The sequence below is a fragment of the Oncorhynchus gorbuscha genome, linkage group LG07 (genome assembly GCF_021184085.1).
Source record: "Oncorhynchus gorbuscha isolate QuinsamMale2020 ecotype Even-year linkage group LG07, OgorEven_v1.0, whole genome shotgun sequence".
Taxonomy (NCBI): Eukaryota; Metazoa; Chordata; class Actinopteri; order Salmoniformes; family Salmonidae; genus Oncorhynchus; species Oncorhynchus gorbuscha.
In genome coordinates this window covers 78437615-78449057 of record NC_060179.1, presented here as the reverse complement: position 1 = coordinate 78449057, position 11443 = coordinate 78437615, and the positions used below count along the sequence as shown (strand labels likewise).

The window sequence follows — 11443 nt, the reverse complement described above, 5'->3', positions numbered from 1 at the left end:
ACGAAGTTAACATCTGACCCTGCAGCAGTTCTCAGAACAGAACACTGTTCAATCACAGGAATGTTCTAGAATTACAGTATGATTCTAGAAATGTAGTTTTATTCTCTGCTTTGTGAAAGGAAGAAGTTAACATCTGACCCTGTAGCAGTTGTTTGCGGCAACTTGTTCTTACTTATTTAATCCTTTTTGTTCCTGGAGGAATTTAGGACTGGCCCGTTCTATAGATCTCTAACCCTGTTGGTCTCAGGCTGTTTCCTTCACTTCTGGCTTTACAGCCCAATAGGCATCTTGTACCCACTCCTAACTACCCACTCCTATGTACCCACTCCTATGTACCCACTCCTATGTACCCACTCCTAACTACCCACTCCTATGTACCCACTCCTAGGTACCCACTCCTATGTACCCACTCCTAACTACCCACTCCTAACTACCCACTCCTATGTACCCACTCCTAGGTACCCACTCCTATGTACCCACTCCTATGTACCCACTCCTAACTACCCACTCCTAACTACCCACTCCTAACTACCCACTCCTATGTACCCACTCCTAACTACCCACTCCTAACTACCCACTCCTAACTACCCACTCCTATGTACCCACTCCTATGTACCCACTCCTAGGTACCCACTCCTAGGTACCCACTCCTAGGTACCCACTCCTAACTACCCACTCCTAAGTACCCACTCCTAAGTACCCACTCCTAGGTACCCACTCCTAGGTACCCACTCCTATGTACCCACTCCTATGTACCCACTCCTAACTACCCACTCCTAACTACCCACTCCTATGTACCCACTCCTAACTACCCACTCCTATGTACCCACTCCTAACTACCCACTCCTAAGAACCCACTCCTAACTACCCACTCCTATGTACCCACTCCTAGGTACCCACTCCTAGGTACCCACTCCTAGGTACCCACTCCTAGGTACCCACTCCTAAGAACCCACTCCTATGTACCCACTCCTATGTACCCACTCCTATGTACCCACTCCTAACTACCCACTCCTAACTACCCACTCATAACTACCCACTCCTAACTACCCACTCCTATGTACCCACTCATAACTACCCACTGCTTGGGGCGGCAGATAGCCTAGTGGTTAGAGCGTTGAACAAGGAAGTTAAACCCACTGTTGCCCGGTAGGCCGCCCTTCTAAATAAGAATTTGTTCTAAACTGACTTGCCTAGTTAAATAAATGTTAAATAACGAAAATAAGTTGGAGTACCAACTACTGCAACTCAGTCATGTTGTTTAAAATGCCAACAAAATGACCAAGAAGTCCTCATAGAGCACAGAGTCAGTTCTTACTCCCACATAATGTTAGATGATAAGAAGAAACAGAGAAGGGGAGTACACAGAAGGGAGATAGTGTGAGTAGAAGAAACAGAGAGAAGGGAGATAGAAGTGGTAGAAGAAACAGAGAGAAGTGAGATAATGTGAGTAGAAGAAACAGAGAGAAGTGAGATAATGTGAGTAGAAGAAACAGAGAGAAGGGAGATAGAAGGGAGTAGAAGAAACAGAGAGAAGGGAGATAGAAGGGAGTAGAAGAAACAGAGAGAAGGGAGATAATGTGAGTAGAAGAAACAGAGAGAAGGGAGATAATGTGAGTAGAAGAAACAGAGAGAAGGGAGATAATGTGAGTAGAAGAAACAGAGAGAAGTGAGATAATGTGAGTAGAAGAAACAGAGAGAAGGGAGATAGAAGGGAGTAGAAGAAACAGAGAGAAGGGAGATAGAAGGGAGTAGAAGAAACAGAGAGAAGGGAGATAATGTGAGTAGAAGAAACAGAGAGAAGGGAGATAATGTGAGTAGAAGAAACAGAGAGAAGGGAGATAATGTGAGTAGAAGAAACAGAGAGAAGGGAGATAATTTGAGTAGAAGAAACAGAGAGAAGGGAGATAATGTGAGTAGAAGAAACAGAGAGAAGGGAGATAATTGAGTAGAAGAAACAGAGAGAAGGGAGATAATTTGAGTAGAAGAAACAGAGAGAAGGGAGATAATGTGAGTAGAAGAAACAGAGAGAAGGGAGATAATGTGAGTAGAAGAAACAGAGAGAAGGGAGATAGTGTGAGTAGAAGAAACAGAGAGAAGGGTAGTACACAGAAGGGAGATAATGTGAGTAGAAGAAACAGAGAGACGGGGAGTACACAGAAGGGAGATAATGTGAGTAGAAGAAACAGAGAGACGGGGAGTACACAGAAGGGAGATCGCTCCACAACATTGATAAGTATAATAATTATTGTATCTCTCAAATATGAACATTGACAAGTGTGAAATGCATGCACCAAGACAGAAGTTAATTTGTGTGTCGACCCACATTGTTAACTTATCATGGCGCAGGGAGGAGTGATGAATATGTGTGTGCGTTAAAGAACCAAATGCTGCCCGCGGCCAGTGACGGACTTCTACGTCACAAAGAAACAACGACAGAGCGAGAACATAAACAAACAACATGCAGAGAGAGAGAGAAAGATCAACCCATGGTGTTTGTTGCTCTACAGCTTGTTAAAATGCCTCTCTTTAAACAGTACAGTGTTACTAATGGCAACCAATACATATAGTCTACTACGCTGTATTATTTAAAACCATAACAGGCTGGACATTTCTCCCGTCTCCTGGTTCTCAAATGGAGCCGAACATTTGCTCCATTTCGACCAGGACTTTGTTCCATGGCGAGCAGTGCCTGTCCCCGTGGCCGTGCCCAGAATCGGAGGCCTTGATGTGGGGAGAGGTAGAGGAGATGGAAGGGTCCCGCAATGGAGACACGATTAATGGTGTTCCTCAGCACTGTGGTTAAAAAGGACTTTATCCTCATTAGGTGTGTGTAGGGTGACAGGATCCAGTCAGGGGCAGATTGTGTGTGTGTGTGTGTGTGTGTGTGTGTGTGTGTGTGTGTGTGTGTGTGTGTGTGTGTGTGTGTGTGTGTGTGTGTGTGTGTGTGTGTGTGTGTGTGTGTGTGTGTGTGTGTGTGTGTGTGTGTGTGTGTGTGTGTGTGAAGCCTGGTCCTCTAACTCCCCAGTAACACTCCCCGGTCACTTAGTGAAGTCTCCAAGGCACTGAGTTCTGCACCACAATTAACCAGAGACACTGAGAGAGGAGCGAGGGATTGGAAGAGACAGACAATCTGGGAGAATTCACTACAATCAGCGATGCTCAGAATGCGTCTTACCCTGTTGTCTGGAGGACTACACTGACACAGACCCTGAAGAGGAGGACCGGGCTCGGACAAGTCCAAACAAAGTCACATTTTTTGCCCTTTTTTTGTTGTACTTTAGACACTTGGAACCTCAAACTGTCCAATCAGTTTCACGGGAAAGTTAAGGCTTGAAAAGTTTTTTTTTTTTTTTGGTTCGATACTTCAGTCACAGACAAGGCAGTTGAGCAGTTTGGTTAGTTAGTTAGTTGTGGTTGTTCAATTGTCTCCAGGGTGGTGGGACAGGATACGAGGGACATGTCATCTTGTCAGAGTCCACACGCACACACAGTACACACAGTACACACAGCACACACAGCACACACAGCACACACAGCACACACAGCACACACACACACACACAGCACACACACACACTCCTCCTCTTTGTCGATGGTCCAGTCTCAAGGATTGATTGTTGTGGGCAGAGCTGAAGCACTGCGGCCCAGAATCCATCAGGGCTTTGCCATCCCCACAATGGGCTCCAGTGCCACTCTCTCCCATTGCCTTTAAATGCAGCAATGAGCGACTGGCTCAATGTGCCATTAAGACTCCGTTTGAGCACCACCACAATGCAAACAAAGGCAATAGCCAGATATTATATGAAATGGAATTTCTTTCCATTATAGCAGAAAGGGGATATTAGAACATTATAGAGAAAGCCAAGCAATGGCGAGGCATTGCAACACACGAGGAGGTTATAATCAGGGGAACACAACAATTGAAAGCTTCCTTTTAACGGTCCTTATTGTGACAATTTAGGTCCTCATCAGGAATAAAATGAAACCGACATCTCAGAAGAACTCTTAGCTGTGTCGTCGGGTGCTACTGTACAGACAGACGCACATAAAGAGAAGAACTCTTAGCTGTGTCGTCGGGTGCTACTGTACAGACAGACGCACATAAAGAGAAGAACTCTTAGCTGTGTCGTCGGGTGCTACTGTACAGACAGACGCACATAAAGAGAAGAACTCTTAGCTGTGTCGTCGGGTGCTACTGTACAGACAGACGCACATAAAGAGAAGAACTCTTAGCTGTGTCGTCGGGTGCTACTGTACAGACAGACGCACATAAAGAGAAGAACTCTTAGCTGTGTCGTCGGGTGCTACTGTACAGACAGACGCACATAAAGAGAAGAACTCTTAGCTGTGTCGTCGGGTGCTACTGTACAGACAGACGCACATAAAGAGAAGAACTCTTAGCTGTGTCGTCGGGTGCTACTGTACAGACAGACGCACATAAAAAAGAACTCTTAGCTGTGTCGTCGGGTGCTACTGTACAGACAGACGCACATAAAGAGAAGAACTCTTAGCTGTGTCGTCGGGTGCTACTGTACAGACAGACGCACATAAAGAGAAGAACTCTTAGCTGTGTCGTCGGGTGCTACTGTACAGACAGACGCACATAAAGAGAAGAACTCTTAGCTGTGTACTGTACGGGTAAAAGAAGCTGTCGTCGGGTGCTACTGTACAGACAGACGCACATAAAGAGAAGAACTCTTAGCTGTGTCGTCGGGTGCTACTGTACAGACAGACGCACATAAAGAGAAGAACTCTTAGCTGTGTCGTCGGGTGCTACTGTACAGACAGACGCACATAAAGAGAAGAACTCTTAGCTGTGTCGTCGGGTGCTACTGTACAGACAGACGCACATAAAGAGAAGAACTCTTAGCTGTGTCAGTCGGGTGCTACTGTACAGACAGACGCACATAAAGAGAAGAACTCTTAGCTGTGTCGTCGGGTGCTACTGTACAGACAGACGCACATAAAGAGAAGAACTCTTAGCTGTGTCGTCGGGTGCTACTGTACAGACAGACGCACATAAAGAGAAGAACTCTTAGCTGTGTCGTCGGGTGCTACTGTACAGACAGACACACATAAAGAGAAGAACTCTTAGCTGTGTCGTCGGGTGCTACTGTACAGACAGACGCACATAAAGAGAAGAACTCTTAGCGGGTGCTACTGTACAGACAGACGCACATAAAGAGAAGAACTCTTAGCTGTGTCGTCGGGTGCTACTGTACAGACAGACGCACATAAAGAGAAGAACTCTTAGCTGTGTCGTCGGGTGCTACTGTACAGACAGACGCACATAAAGAGAAGAACTCTTAGCTGTGTCGTCGGGTGCTACTGTACAGACAGACGCACATAAAGAGAAATGAATACAAAGAAACGATGAAATGGTTTCATTAGCCAACCTTATTTTATTTTAATTCATAATTAGAGAAACACATTTAGGAGGAAATTAAAGCGATGAGTGTGAGGGCTTAATGGTAATTGGGATTCAAAGCACCATTTCACGGATTCAATTCTCTCATTCTCACAACGACGTGTTGGGAAATCTCTATTCTCAATGTCTATGTCCCAAATGGAAAACTATTTGAGTTTTTGTTTTACATTTAAAATTTAACCTAACTACTTTCAACCAAATGCATATGGGCCCGAGTAAAAAGTTGTGCACTACATAGGGAATAGGGCCCTAGTAAAAAGTTGTGCACTACATAGGGAATAGGGCCCAGGTCTAAAGTAATGTACTACATAGGGAATAGGGCCCAGGTCTAAAGTAATGTACTACATAGGGAATAGGGCCCTGGTCTAAAGTAATGCACTATATAGGGAATAGGGCCCTGGTCTAAAGTAATGCACAATATAGGGAATAGGGCCTTGGTCTAAAGTAATGCACTATATAGGGAATAGGGCCCTGGTCTAAAGTAATGCACAATATAGGGAATAGGGCCCTGGTCTAAAGTAATGCACTATATAGGGAATAGGGCCCTGGTCTAAAGTAATGCACAATATAGGGAATAGGGCCCTGGTCTAAAGTAATGCACTATATAGGGAATAGGGCCCTGGTCTAAAGTAATGCACTATATAGGGAATAGGGCCCTGGTCTAAAGTAATGCACTATATAGGGAATAGGGCCCTGGTCTAAAGTAATGCACTATATAGGGAATAGGGTTCTGGTCTAAAGTAATGCACTATATAGGGAATAGGGCCCTGGTCTAAAGTAATGCACTATATAGGGAATAGGGCCCTGGTCTAAAGTAATGCACTATATAGGGAATAGGGCCCTGGTCTAAAGTAATGCACTATATAGGGAATAGGGTGCCTTTCGGAACAGATGCCAACGCTTACCTCACATATATCACAGAGGGCTTGAGACCTCCCTGCATGCATTACGGCCTCCTTTACCATTAAAGAATTAGATAGCTCTCTCAGAATATCAGAAACTCCTAAACTATTGGACAGGGAAACTCCTAAACTATCCAACAGGGAAACTCCTAAACTATCCAACAGGGAAACTCCTAAACTATTGGACAGGGAAACTCCTAAACTATTGGACAGGGAAACTCCTAAACTATTGGACAGGGAAACTCCTAAACTATTGGACAGGGAAACTCCTAAACTATTGGACAGGGAAACTCCTAAACTATCCAACAGGGAAACTCCTAAACTATCCAACAGGGAAACTCCTAAACTATCCAACAGGGAAACTCCTAAACTATCGGACAGGGAAACTCCTAAACTATCGGACAGGGAAACTCCTAAACTATCCAACAGGGAAACTCCTAAACTATCCAACAGGGAAACTCCTAAACTATCCAACAGGGAAACTCCTAAACTATCCAACAGGGAAACTCCTAAACTATCCAACAGGGAAACTCCTAAACTATCCAACAGGGAAACTCCTAAACTATCCAACAGGGAAACTCCTAAACTATTGGACAGGGAAACTCCTAAACTATTGGACAGGGAAACTCCTAAACTATTGGACAGGGAAACTCCTAAACTATCGGACAGGAAAACTCCTAAACTATTGGACAGGGAAACTCCAGAATGCTGTTTTTGCTTTCATATCTTGGAATGATCTGAAATATGAGATTACAAATGACAAATTACAAAACACCATGCTTCAGGGATACAGTATCAATGAGGTTCTGTCCCAAGTCAGTTCCTGAAAACCTTTGTTAATTCCGATTTCCAAGGAGCACTTGTATACAGCATGACACAGAGAGCCGGGATGGCTTCCACTAGACACCAGCTGTGCCCCAGTCGCTTCAGAAGCCTGTTCATTTTGCACCACACTGAGAGAAACAGGCTAATATAATGTCCCCAGTGCCGTCGCTATGTTTAATTAATAACCAGGCACTTAGAAAGCCAGCCGCAAGAGGGTCCTTACAGTCACTCTCCTGGAGGTAGGGTCTAAAATGAATCCTTACTGTAGCATACACACACAGACATACACACATACACACCACACACACACACACACACACACACACACACACACACACACACACACACACACACACACACACACACACACACACACACACACACACACACACACACACACACAAATACACACCAAAGAGGGTTCTTTCCATCCCAGTCCCAGAGTGGCTCTTAAACAAGTCCTTACTGTACATCACACACACACCTCCCCCAGACACACTCCCTTGGCCCAGGTGTGTGTGTGTGCGTAGACGGAGCTCCTGTATATCTGTGTGTGTGTAGACAGAGCTCCTGTATATCTGTGTGTGTGTGTGTGTGTGTGTGTGTGTGTGTGTGTGTGTGTGTGTGTGTGTGTGTGTGTGTGTGTGTGTGTGTGTGTGTGTGTGTGTGTGTGTGTGTGTGTGTGTGTGTGTGTGTGTGTGTGTGTGTGTGTTTCTCTCGAGAAGCGAGACGTACATCAGGGGTTCGCTAATGGACATTTAATGATACCTTCCTTCATCTACCTAATCACCTCTTCTAGAAGCAGCAGCCTTCCAGGTAGAGCCCCCATCCTTCCTTCATCTACCTAATCACCTCTTCTAGAAGCAGCAGCCTTCCAGGTAGAGCCCCCATCCTTCCTTCATCTACCTAATCACCTCTTCTAGAAGCAGCAGCCTTCCAGGTAGAGCCCCCATCCTTCCTTCATCTACCTAATCACCTCTTCTAGAAGCAGCAGCCTTCCAGGTAGAGCCCCCATCCTTCCTTCATCTACCTAATCACCTCTTCTAGAAGCAGCAGCCTTCCAGGTAGAGCCCCCATCCTTCCTTCATCTACCTAATCACCTCTTCTAGAAGCAGCAGCCTTCCAGGTAGAGCCCCCATCCTTCCTTCATCTACCTAATCACCTCTTATAGAAGCAGCAGCCTTCCAGGTAGAGCCCCCATCCTTCCTTCATCTACCTAATCACCTCTTCTAGAAGCAGCAGCCTTCCAGGTAGAGCCCGCATCCTTCCTTCATCTACCTAATCACCTCTTCTAGAAGCAGCAGCCTTCCAGGTAGAGCCCCCATCCTTCCTTCATCTACCTAATCACCTCTTCTAGAAGCAGCAGCCTTCCAGGTAGAGCCCCCATCCTTCCTTCATCTACCTAATCACCTCTTCTAGAAGCCACAGCCTTCCAGGTAGAGCCCCCATCCTTCCTTCATCTACCTAATCACCTCTTCTAGAAGCCGCAGCCTTCCAGGTAGAGCCCCCATCCTTCCATCATGCTGCAGCAGCCTTCCAGGTAGAGCCCCCATCCTTCCATCATGCTGCAGAAGCCTTCCAGGTAGAGCCCCCATCCTTCCATCATGCTGCAGCAGCATTCCAACAGAACAGGGAATCATGTCAGTCGGAAGCTACTGACATTCTATTCCATAAGGCTCCATTCCATCCTGCTTTCTCGGATCTGCCACCATTTGGCCTTTCAGATAGTGTGCAATTATAACTCATCCATGTAATTTACAATAACACATCAGTGTAGAGATGAACATATGAGCAGTAATGGTATCAGAAGGGGATAGATAGGACAGCTAAAGCTTCTATTGTAGTCTCCCCTTGATGCCAATTCATTAGTGGGCTGATTAAAGTTCATTTACTACAGTGTTTATTTAGTAAAAGAAGACTGTGTCATTAGCCTGTCAGGGAGCAGTTCTCTCTCTCTCTTTCTCTTTCTCTTTCTCTTTCTCTTTCTCTCTCTCTCTCTCGCACACACACAGAGAGACAGACAGACAGAGAAAAAAAATGTTGTTTATAGTACATTTAATCTGCACCCCAGGCCCATTAGCACAGGCCCATTAGCACAGGCCCATTAGAACAGGTATAAACCGTTAGCATCATTAGCTTCTCCAGTCTGTGTTGGGCTAAACCAGTCATTCACTATGGGAGGATACGAAGCAACAGCTGTGAGACAATGGATTAATGTGAGGAGGTGGATGAGGTGGAGGGGAGGTGGAGGGGAGGTGGATGAGGTGGATGAGGTGGAGGGAAGGTGGAGGGAAGGTGGAGGGAAGGTGGAGGGAAGGTGGAGGGAAGGTGGAGGGGAGGTGGATGAGGTGGATGAGGTGGAGGGGAGGTGGATGAGGTAGAGGGAAGGTGGATGAGGTAGAGGGGAGGTGGATGAGGTGGAGGGGAGGTGGATGAGGTGGAGGGGAGGTGGATGAGGTGGAGGGGAGTTGGATGAGGTGGAGGGAGGTGGATGAGGTGGAGGGAGGTGGATGAGGTGGATGGGAAGGTGGATGGGAGGTGGATGAGGTGGAGGGAAGGTGGATGAGGTAGAGGGAAGGTGGATGAGGTAGAGGGGAGGTGGATGAGGTGGAGGGAGGTGGATGAGGTGGAGGGGAGGTGGATGAGGTGGAGGGGAGGTGGATGAGGTGGAGGGAGGTGGATGAGGTGGAGGGAGGTTGATGAGGTGGATGGGAAGGTTGATGAGGTGGATGGGAAGGTGGATGGGAAGGTGGATGAGGTAGAGGGGAGGTGGATGAGGTGGAGGGGAGCGGGATGAGGTGGATGGGAAGGTGGATGAGGTAGAGGGGAGGTGGATGAGGTGGAGGGGAGGTGGATGAGGTGGATGGGAAGGTGGATGAGGTAGAGGGGAGGTGGATGAGGTGGAGGGGAGGTGGACGAGGTGGATGAGGTGGAGGGGAGGTGGATGAGGTGGAGGGAGGTGGATGAGGTGGATTGGAAGGTGGATGAGGTGGATGGGAAGGTGGATGAGATGGAGGGAGGTGGATGAGGTGAAGGGGAAGTGGATGAGGTGGAGGGGAGGTGGATGAGGTGGAGGGAGGTGGATGAGGTGGATGAGGTGGAGTGGGAGGGGAGGTGTAGGGGAGGTGGATGAGTTGGAGGGGAGGTGGAGATGGATGAGGTGGATGGGGAGGTGAATGAGGTGGAGGGGAGGTGGATGAGTTGGAGGTGGATGAGGTGGATGGGGAGGTGGATGAGGTGGAGGGGAGGTGGAGGGGAGATGGATGAGTTGGAGGTGGATGAGGTGGAGGGGAGGTGGAGGGGAGATGGATGAGTTGGAGGTGGATGGGGAGGTGGATGAGATGGAGGGGAGTGGGAGGGGAGGTGGAGGGGAGGTGGATGAGGTGGAGGGGAGGTGGATGAGGTGGATGGGAAGGTGGATGAGGTGGAGGGGAGGAGGATGAGGTGGATGGGAAGGTGGATGAGGTGGATGGGGAGGTGGATGAGGTGGAGGGGAGGTGGATGAGGTGGATGGGAAGGTGGATGAGGTAGAGGGGAGTTGGATGAGGTGGAGGGGAGGTGGATGAGGTGGATGGGAAGGTGGATGAGGTGGAGGGGAGGTGGATGAGGTGGAGGGGAGGTGGATGAGGTGGAGGGGAGGTGGATTAGGTGGATGGGAAGGTGGATGGATGGGAGGTGGATGAGATGGAGGGGAGGTGGATGAGGTGGAGGGGAGGTGGATGAGGTGGAGGGGAGGTGGATGAGGTGGAGGGGAGGTGGATGAGGTGGATGAGGTGGAGTGGGAGGGGAGGTGGAGGGGAGGTGGATGAGTTGGAGGGGAGGTGGATGAGGTGGATGAGGTGGAGTGGGAGGGGAGGTGGAGGGGAGGTGGATGAGTTGGAGGGGAGGTGGAGGTGGATGAGGTGGATGGGGAGGTGAATGAGGTGGAGGGGAGGTGAATGAGGTGGAGGGGAGGTGAATGAGTTGGAGGTGGATGAGGTGGATGGGGAGGGGGATGAGGTGGAGGGGAGGTGGAGGGGAGATGGATGAGTTGGAGGTGGATGGGGAGGTGGATGAGGTGGAGGGGAGTGGGAGGGGAGGTGGAGGGGAGTTGGTTGAGGTGGAGGGGAGGTGGATGAGTTGGAGGGGAGGTGGAGGTGGAGGTGGATGAGGTGGATGGGGAGGTGGAGGGAAGATGGATGAGGTGGAGGGGAGGTGGATGAGGTGGAGGGAGGTGGATGAGGTGGAGGGGAGGTGGTGGAGGGGAGGTGGATGAGGTGGAGGGAAGGTGGATGAGGTGGAGGGG

General features: G+C 48.4%; 1 protein-coding gene across 1 annotated transcript in view; it reads left to right on the top strand.

Annotated features, from left to right (window-relative positions):
• The window catches only part of LOC124039375 (RNA binding protein fox-1 homolog 3-like), a 128896-nt gene that overhangs the window by 32508 nt on the left and 84945 nt on the right, over positions 1-11443 (top strand). The gene's annotated exons all lie outside the window — the stretch shown is intronic.